This window comes from Corvus moneduloides, chromosome 20 (assembly GCF_009650955.1).
Source record: "Corvus moneduloides isolate bCorMon1 chromosome 20, bCorMon1.pri, whole genome shotgun sequence".
Lineage (NCBI taxonomy): Eukaryota > Metazoa > Chordata > Aves > Passeriformes > Corvidae > Corvus > Corvus moneduloides.
The window spans coordinates 2583430-2591220 of NC_045495.1; the positions used below are offsets into that span (position 1 = coordinate 2583430).

At 40.6% G+C, this 7791-nt stretch overlaps 1 long non-coding RNA gene across 3 annotated transcripts; it reads right to left on the bottom strand.

The window, feature by feature from the left end:
- Positions 1-372: 372 nt before the first annotated feature.
- On the bottom strand, positions 373-7780 carry LOC116453799. Of its 3 annotated transcripts, XR_004243941.1 has the most exons (4): positions 6815-7780; positions 6148-6223; positions 4194-4280; positions 373-922 (listed from the first exon to the last, which is right to left on the bottom strand). It is a non-coding gene; the product is annotated as an uncharacterized LOC116453799 (long non-coding RNA). The 3 variants fall into 3 exon arrangements; XR_004243940.1 differs by lacking the exon at positions 373-922 and having other exon boundaries at positions 4127-4280; XR_004243942.1 differs by lacking the exon at positions 373-922 and having other exon boundaries at positions 4127-4280; positions 6968-7779.
- Positions 7781-7791: the final 11 nt, after the last annotated feature.

Below are 7791 nucleotides of genomic sequence, written 5' to 3' on the forward strand. Positions count from 1 at the left end.
AACTTGACTTTAAATATTCCGTGCAAGTCAAGCTATATATCTTCGGGACCTTTGTTGCTACCTCTGTGCTGGATCCAATACTTCTGTGGGGGAACCAGGGCTGTCTCTGAGCAGAAAGCACAGCTGTTTACAGCGATTTGATTACTCAAAGCAATACTCAAAGAAGCGATTCAAATATGCAATTTCAGCAGAAACCAGACCGAAGTAACGAAACAGCCCACCAAAGGAAGGCCCCAGCCACAGAACAACACAAACAAACAAAGGAGCCCGTTAATGCTCGCCGCCGAACGGAGACCGGGCTGCGACCCCGGGGCCGCGGGCCCCGCCCCCTCCGCCCCGCGCCCCACGTGACGCGGCGCGCGCTGCCCACGTGACCCGCACCGCAAAACTTTCCTTTTTCTCCGAATTGTTTGGAAAGATGCACAGACACAGGGACAGACACAGGGACAGACACAGGGACAGACACAGGGACAGACACGAGAGAACGGGCCAGAGCCTTGCGAATCCGCTCCGTTTTACCCGGCACATAAAACTGAACTGGCCTCAGCTGGATGTAACTGGTGTATCTCCAAAAGGAGTGTTAGACGTGAAATAGCAAACAGGCTGCTGAGCCAAATTTATCCTATGGATTTGGGGTTTTTTCTATTATTCCCTTTCAGAAGGAAATGTATCACAAATGTCTCTCAAATTATTTACAACCTCAGCTGCAACCTCCCCCGTGGTAATTCAGTCTGGCTGTTTGTTACTCTTTGTGAGGAATAGTTCTGCTCAAGTTCTCCACAGAGGAGACAACTCTGTTTTCCTGATGTACTTCAGATTCAAATTATTGAAGTGCAGGATGGAGAAATGAATTAGATAAAGGCATGGGAAATGTGTAATTAATACCTGGCTGCCGTGATGAGCTCGCTGGTAACTGATAAAGCTGTGAGTGTTAAAAGAATTTTAATGAGAAATTATATTGACCTAAGCGCCAGTGTTATCAGCACTACTACATTTAAAATAAATGAACTTTAAAAAATATTTAACTTTCACTTCAGCAGTGTCCACTGACAAATATTTTAGTTTAACACCTACTGCTGATTTCCATTAAAATACCTTTAGATGAGATTATCAAAAGCAATTTCCATCTTACTTTCCTAGAGTCCAATAACTTTTTACGCTCTTACAATAAACTGAAAGCAATTCCAACTTCTTTGTCACTAATTCAAAGACAGATGTAACACATATTTTTTGCCACCTCCTCTGTAATTGACAACATTGTTTCTGTTGCAGCCTGTCTGAAAGTTTCCAGTTGCAAACAAGTGTCCAGAGCAGAGGGGGTGCTGCTCCTGGTTATTGCTGGAAGAAACTCAAACCATAAAGTAACTCTCATGATTAAGATGAACTATCAATAATCATCTATTTTTCAGTGCAACATCCTATAAATCCTTCTAATTAGTAAAATAGATGTCTCCTTTTTAGCAAACAATCCCCAGCCTCCCTCCTTATTTATTTCCCTGAATTCAATTACGTTTGCACCTGCTGGCCCAATCACCTAAATGACAGATTCTGGATGGAAGGGAGAAACTGGGCCATAAGAAATAATTTCATTGTAGTTCAATTTAAAGTATTTGCCTGCACCTATTTTCTCTGCTTCATGAAGAATGTTGATGCTATTTCCTGCTCTGTGCCTCTGCTCTCCTGTCAGGAGATGCAGCAGCATCAGCAAGAATTTCACACTGCTCCCAATCTATCCTTCACTGCTGACTCCAGAGGAATCAAAGCTGAGATTTTCCTGGAGGGGAAGGACCATTAGAATAAAGAGGGAAGGAGTGATTTCCAAATCTGGGCTGAAAAACTGATGAAAGTAAAAAAAAATTTAGTTGGTTGCTATGAAGGACTCTTTGTAAAATAAAGGTTAGGAAATATTTCTTTAGAATAAAAAAAACGACAGAACTACTTTTGCCTTGAAAACCTATGGAGGAGGGGGTACTCCTGGTGATATTTACCTACCACGGGACTTTAAAATCCATCTACTCCCTAAATCAAATGAGTTACTTTTCCAAAAATCTTCCTGAATGCAATTCAGCCTCTGGATGAAAAATCCTGAAAACTTCTTGTTCTTGAGTGGAAACTCAACATCCAAACCATCACAGTTCTACAGCTCAGATGTTCAAAGAAACCCACATTTCCTTCCATCACCCGAAACACAGTGTATCTTCAAAATATGTTCTGAAGCTGTTACACCTTGAATGTTAAGTCAATATTGGGCAAAATTATTAATTTACCATATGCATCTCACAATAAATAGTAATTTGGGTGAGTGTGTAAAACTGGATTGTGTATAAATTAAAACAGTAACCAAAGGCGAGGCAAACAGGCAGCTAAAGCCCTAAGAGAGGAGCCTTGGAGAGAGGAACTGCACAGCATTTTTATGTAACACGTGGGGAAACCGTGTAGCATGGGAGTTTCAAATGTTAATTCTGCAGCTGTACTAAATCCAGTGTGTCAGACTCTGACTGCAAGCAAGCCAGATTTAAGGAAGAACATTTTTACTGCAGCATTGGAGGCTGAAAAATGGTTAACTTGGTTGAGTTCACCAGGAGGAAGTTTATATAGGAGCCTAAGATGAATTCCAATATTCCTTCAGCAGTGTTTCACTTCAGAAGTAGTTCTTAGTTAAATAGTAAAGTACTTTTCTAATTATTCTTCCATTAATTCTTTCTATTAATGAAGAAAAGCATGGCATGAGCTAGAACTCTTCAATTAAGATAATCATTATCATAAACAGATGTTTTGTTTGACAGTTTGAGGGATATGGGTGTGCTGTGATTCAGTTCAGAGACGTTAGTTCAACTGAAGACTTCAATTAAATAACCTCACCCTCATCTCTAATTGTATCAATCAAAAAAATCACCATTCTGAGGGACAGAATTGGAGATGTTTAGTTTTGCTGTGTGACAGAAATGTAAACAAACTGCTCAGGACTGGGTTTGGGGGCAGCATGCAGGAACAGGGTACATGGCAGTGAGATAACACGTGTGGCTTAACAAGCACCCCTGTTATCTCCTTGGAGCAGACACAAGGAGCCGGGCCTGTCTCTCACCCAGAGGCTGCAGACAAAGGCTGGAGCAGGTTGAAAGTCATGTATCAACTCCTAATAAACCTCAGCCACTGGAAATAATGGACAGCCAACTATGATATAAATATGAAATGTCGTGGGGGGAGATTCTTCTGTGGAAATGAACTTGCACATTTGGAAATGTGGTCTAGTCAACAATAAGGATCTAAAATTCATCTCTGCATTTCCTCCTAAGCCATACAAGCCTGGCCACTGTGCTTTGACTTAACTGAAAAAATGACTAAGTTAGTGCTTGCTTTCCAAAACAAAAATAATTTTCAGAATAAGGAGTACTTTAATTTCACTTTACCTTCTGAATTAGTGTCTGCATCCTAATTTTTACTGCCTAATTTTACAGACATGAGCAATCACTTTTAAATTTGGTAAGACATTTAGTCACTTGACCCTTTCAAGCAAAAAAATCATTTTCATACTTGTAAAGTGTTACAGGCATAATCTGGATAATCTTATTACATGACAAACATGGTCTTACTCATGAATAACACTTCCTAATAAACTAACACACCTCTGTCAGAACAAAATCTTCTTTTGTTAGAAAAGAAATAGAAATGCCCCCGTACCCTTAAGATAATTTTAAATATTGTCACCAAGCTAAAAACAGCAAGTAAATATTAACTCTGTGAAGTGCAAAACAAGTTTTATTGACCTGTGAGGTAAATATTGACTGAAATGAAGCAAATATTTATGTGCTGATGTTAATGGGACGAAATCCCCTTCACCCACAGCACACAAGATTTTGCCTACTACATTTCTGGGTTTGTATTTATTCCAAAAGGTCTGAAAGGAGATATTTCCTTTTCCAGACATCTGCTTTTTAAAAACAAAACTGTCTTTCCTTAGTGACGAAATTGGACATGCATCCAGAGGCCTGGAATATCGTATAACACACAGGTTTGGCAAATTGCTTTCAGACAGAGAAATCAATTAACTAAAATCTGACCAGACAACAACATCCAAGACCCCTCTTTGATCCCTAAAAAGGTAAATATAAAGTCAGATTCCATGTTATGAATTATGTTGGAACATTTAATTTGGATTTTGAACATAAAATATATTGCTATATATCACATACATGGTGGGATTCTTAGGGCTGTCCTGTGCAGGGCCAGGAATTGGGCTTTGATGATCCCAGTGGGTCCTTTCCAGCTCTGGATATTCTCTGATTTAACAAGGAAAATACAGAATAATTAAGGATATAACTACTAGCAGGTACTACAAATGGAATATAAATTAACAAACTCATCTACTCCTTCCTAGTAAATCCACTCATGTTTACACACATGAGAATTCATTGTTACATTGAACGATTCACACAGGGATTCACACGTTCAGATGAACACATTAGATGGGAAAAAAACCCTGATTTTGAGAAACTTCAAAGATTCAATTGAAAATTCTGGCACCTTTAAGGACACCCACTAGAGAATACCAACGTCATGATCATTACATCTTCTGACCTAAATTCCTCCGTAATGGTCTAACAGCAGCAATTAACACACACCTCCCGAAATTCTGTAACAGCTGAATAATTTTTGAGTCACTGTATTTAACAGATGCTCCAGTGTCACTACAAGAAAAGCCCTGTTCAGGAAACAGCCTTTCCACTTGGTTCTGATGACCTCGGGAATCGCTCCTTCCTGCAGATAAAGACAGAGGCTGAGCACCCTCCTGTGCAGGGAGCAAAAACTACAGCTGCCCTTTGTGGCTCTGCTGGCTGATTCTCATTCAAGGCTTTATCTTTACCCAAAAAACCAAGACTCCGGGATCTAATTCAGCAGCTTTGGAACAATTACATGACACCATTGCAGTAGAATTAGTTTAGAATGATTTCACAGGAATGAACACGCTGCTGTACACAGAGAGGCTTGTAAGCTTTCTGGAAACCTCAGGGAACAGGGTGATGTCATTGCAATATAAAAATATCTGCTTCGAATTCCTTGCGAGTCTCCTTGACAAAGCTTAGAGGATCAGAGTTCAGCAGTGAAACTCAGCCATCACCTCAGGGATGTTTTCAAAACTGGGCTCTATTCTTCACCATCTCAGATACAGGAGCACAGGAGCTGTTTTCCTGCGCTTGAAATACAAACTAAAGTCAGGGTTTGTAGAGTTGCAGGAGACAGTTTTTAAAAGATGGAGCACTCAAAACTCAGGAAACACTCGAATTTTAAAGGTTATTTGAGCCTCTTGGCAAGACTTTCAAATCCTTCAAACAGTTTAAACTAAACCCTCTTAATTTTGCAGAAGTCTTCCACACTCAAGCAGCATTTTGGGTAAAATGAAGACAACCAATAAAGCCTTTGAATATTCAGGACATTCTGCTATTCTACAGACTTACCAAAAAGCCCAATTTTTATCATATCATTAACTAAAATTGCTTTCCCTGTATCTGAGATCAGCTTTTTTAAATTCCACCACAGATGATGCTGCACACCTCATTTTAAAGCACCAGTCCCTTCCACACCTTCTGATTTAAAAAAGGCAATACAAAAGATTGTAATCCCTTAACCTGCTCAGATCTCTGCAGAGCTCCTTCAGGACACAAAATATGTTCTTCTAATATTTTTGTCTATAAAACACGTTCTCAGCAACTTTTAGCACAGAGTGACTTTTGCTGCAGAGGTACTGAGCTGCTAGGGCATGCCAGGCAGAGTTCCACAAGGATCAGAGTTTGTTCCAATGTTTTCATGCACTGAACAACCCCAGGAAAAGCAGGTACACACTGATGAAAAGCAGTGATTGCACCAATTAAAGAGGTACCACCTGTTCCTGGGAGGATGAGAAAGTCTGGGACACTTCTGAGTGTGTAAACACCTGGAAATGTGCCTGGGCACTCTATGAAATTTATTGGCATCCTGGGAGTAGGATCCAAATACAAATTGGTAAATTTATCACCAGGTATTCCATGACCTAATATGTGCAATACCCATGGGAAAAGACTTCCAATTTTCTGTGAATAATCTCCCAAATCTCTCTTGTGTCAGGAGTTACTAAATCCAGAGGTCATTAACGGCACTAGGAAAACATACCTGTTAAATAACAACATCTCTGAAGAGTTACACACCTTCTAATGAGCTGTGAATTGGAGATAAATCAGCAAGTGACCTGCATGAGCAAACACCATTGATTAATAAGCAGCCACGAATTAATTTCATATTTCCAGTGCATGTAGCAATGAGAAACAGTTTGAGAACAACGTGGATTTAAAGCTACATTTGTACTTTGATGCATTTTATAATTACAAAAAAGAAACAGCTGAACAAATCTTTTATATTTATACCCTTCCAAGAGATGTACAGAAGGCATGCATAATCTCCAATCATAAAGCACTATTTAAAAATAAAAGATTTATAATTGCTTTCCCGGATTCGAGAAGCAAAGTAAGACTTTTTTCACATTGTCCTTCATAATCCAAACACAATGCGAGTGACTGACTGAGCAAAGAGTGGGAGAATGAACAATATGGCACAGCATAAGCCAAACACAACAGGTTTATGTTATCCTTGGAAGGATGGGGACATGGCCATGAAATTCTTCGAGTGCTTCCTGCCACGCATCTGAAATCTGCACTGGTGCTGCTACTGAGCAGTATTGTGATAATTAGACGGAAAAATTACACAAATGAGAAAGGTCTTCTGAGTTCAGAGGGCCTACAGGAACAGGAGGCCTGTGGGTATGTTTAATACTTAAGTATACCTGTAATAACCAGCCCAGGTTTCTTCCAATCCATCAGCCACAGCCCAAGCGAAATGCAGAGGATATGTGACCTCAAACTTCCAGTCGGGAAATTCTAGGCACCGTTTTCAAAAACATCATAAAAGTGGACCAAATTGCCTCCTCAAAACCTACCTCCAAGAGACACAGAGATGCAGCCAGTGTTTTCAGCGACTTCCTTGAAAAGAAAAGAGGTTTGTTGTTAGATGGTGTCACTGAACACCAGGCCACTTAACTCCGCCAAACACTTCATTTTTCACCTCATGAGATCTACGTCTAAGGGCCCATCCTTTCCCTCTCCAGGAGTTACTGACCCCACAGCATTTCTGGATTTAAACTTTGGAATTAAACCAGCATTTCTGTTCTAAAAACAACATTTTCCGATGCACCGATTTTCAAAGCTGCTCAGATATTAGCCCCACTTTCCGTGTGAGCTGCATATCTAAACACTTTTCCTAGAAAAATATCTGAGCCAAGGAAAACAGATGCCATTTCTGGACGCAAACTAATTTATTCAAGAGCATATTTCAAAAGAAAACCTGTATCTATTTCATTCCAAGCCTCTCCCAAGAGCTACAGCAGCATTAACTAGGGCAGCTCTTTCCTCAGGTTTCCTGGGAGGCAAAGCCAATTTCCAGACAGCAGGACTCCCTTAATCGCCACCGACAAGTAATGATACCGCAGTACACATATATTTATATATATCCCTTCATTTCCTTCCTTATTATTGCCTTCCCAGATTAATTTTAATTGAGGCTTTCAACAAAAACCAACAGGAACCTCCCCCCTCGTTTTGGCGGGGTTCAGGCTGAGGGGAGCCGCCCCTCACGGGCCATGACGGGGCGAAGGCCGCGACGTTGCCAGAGCAACGCCCAGCTCGGAGCCTTCCTTCTTCTCCTTCCTCTTCTTCCTCCTCCTCCTCCTCCTCCCCTCACGGCTCCTCCTCTTCCTCCCCCCGC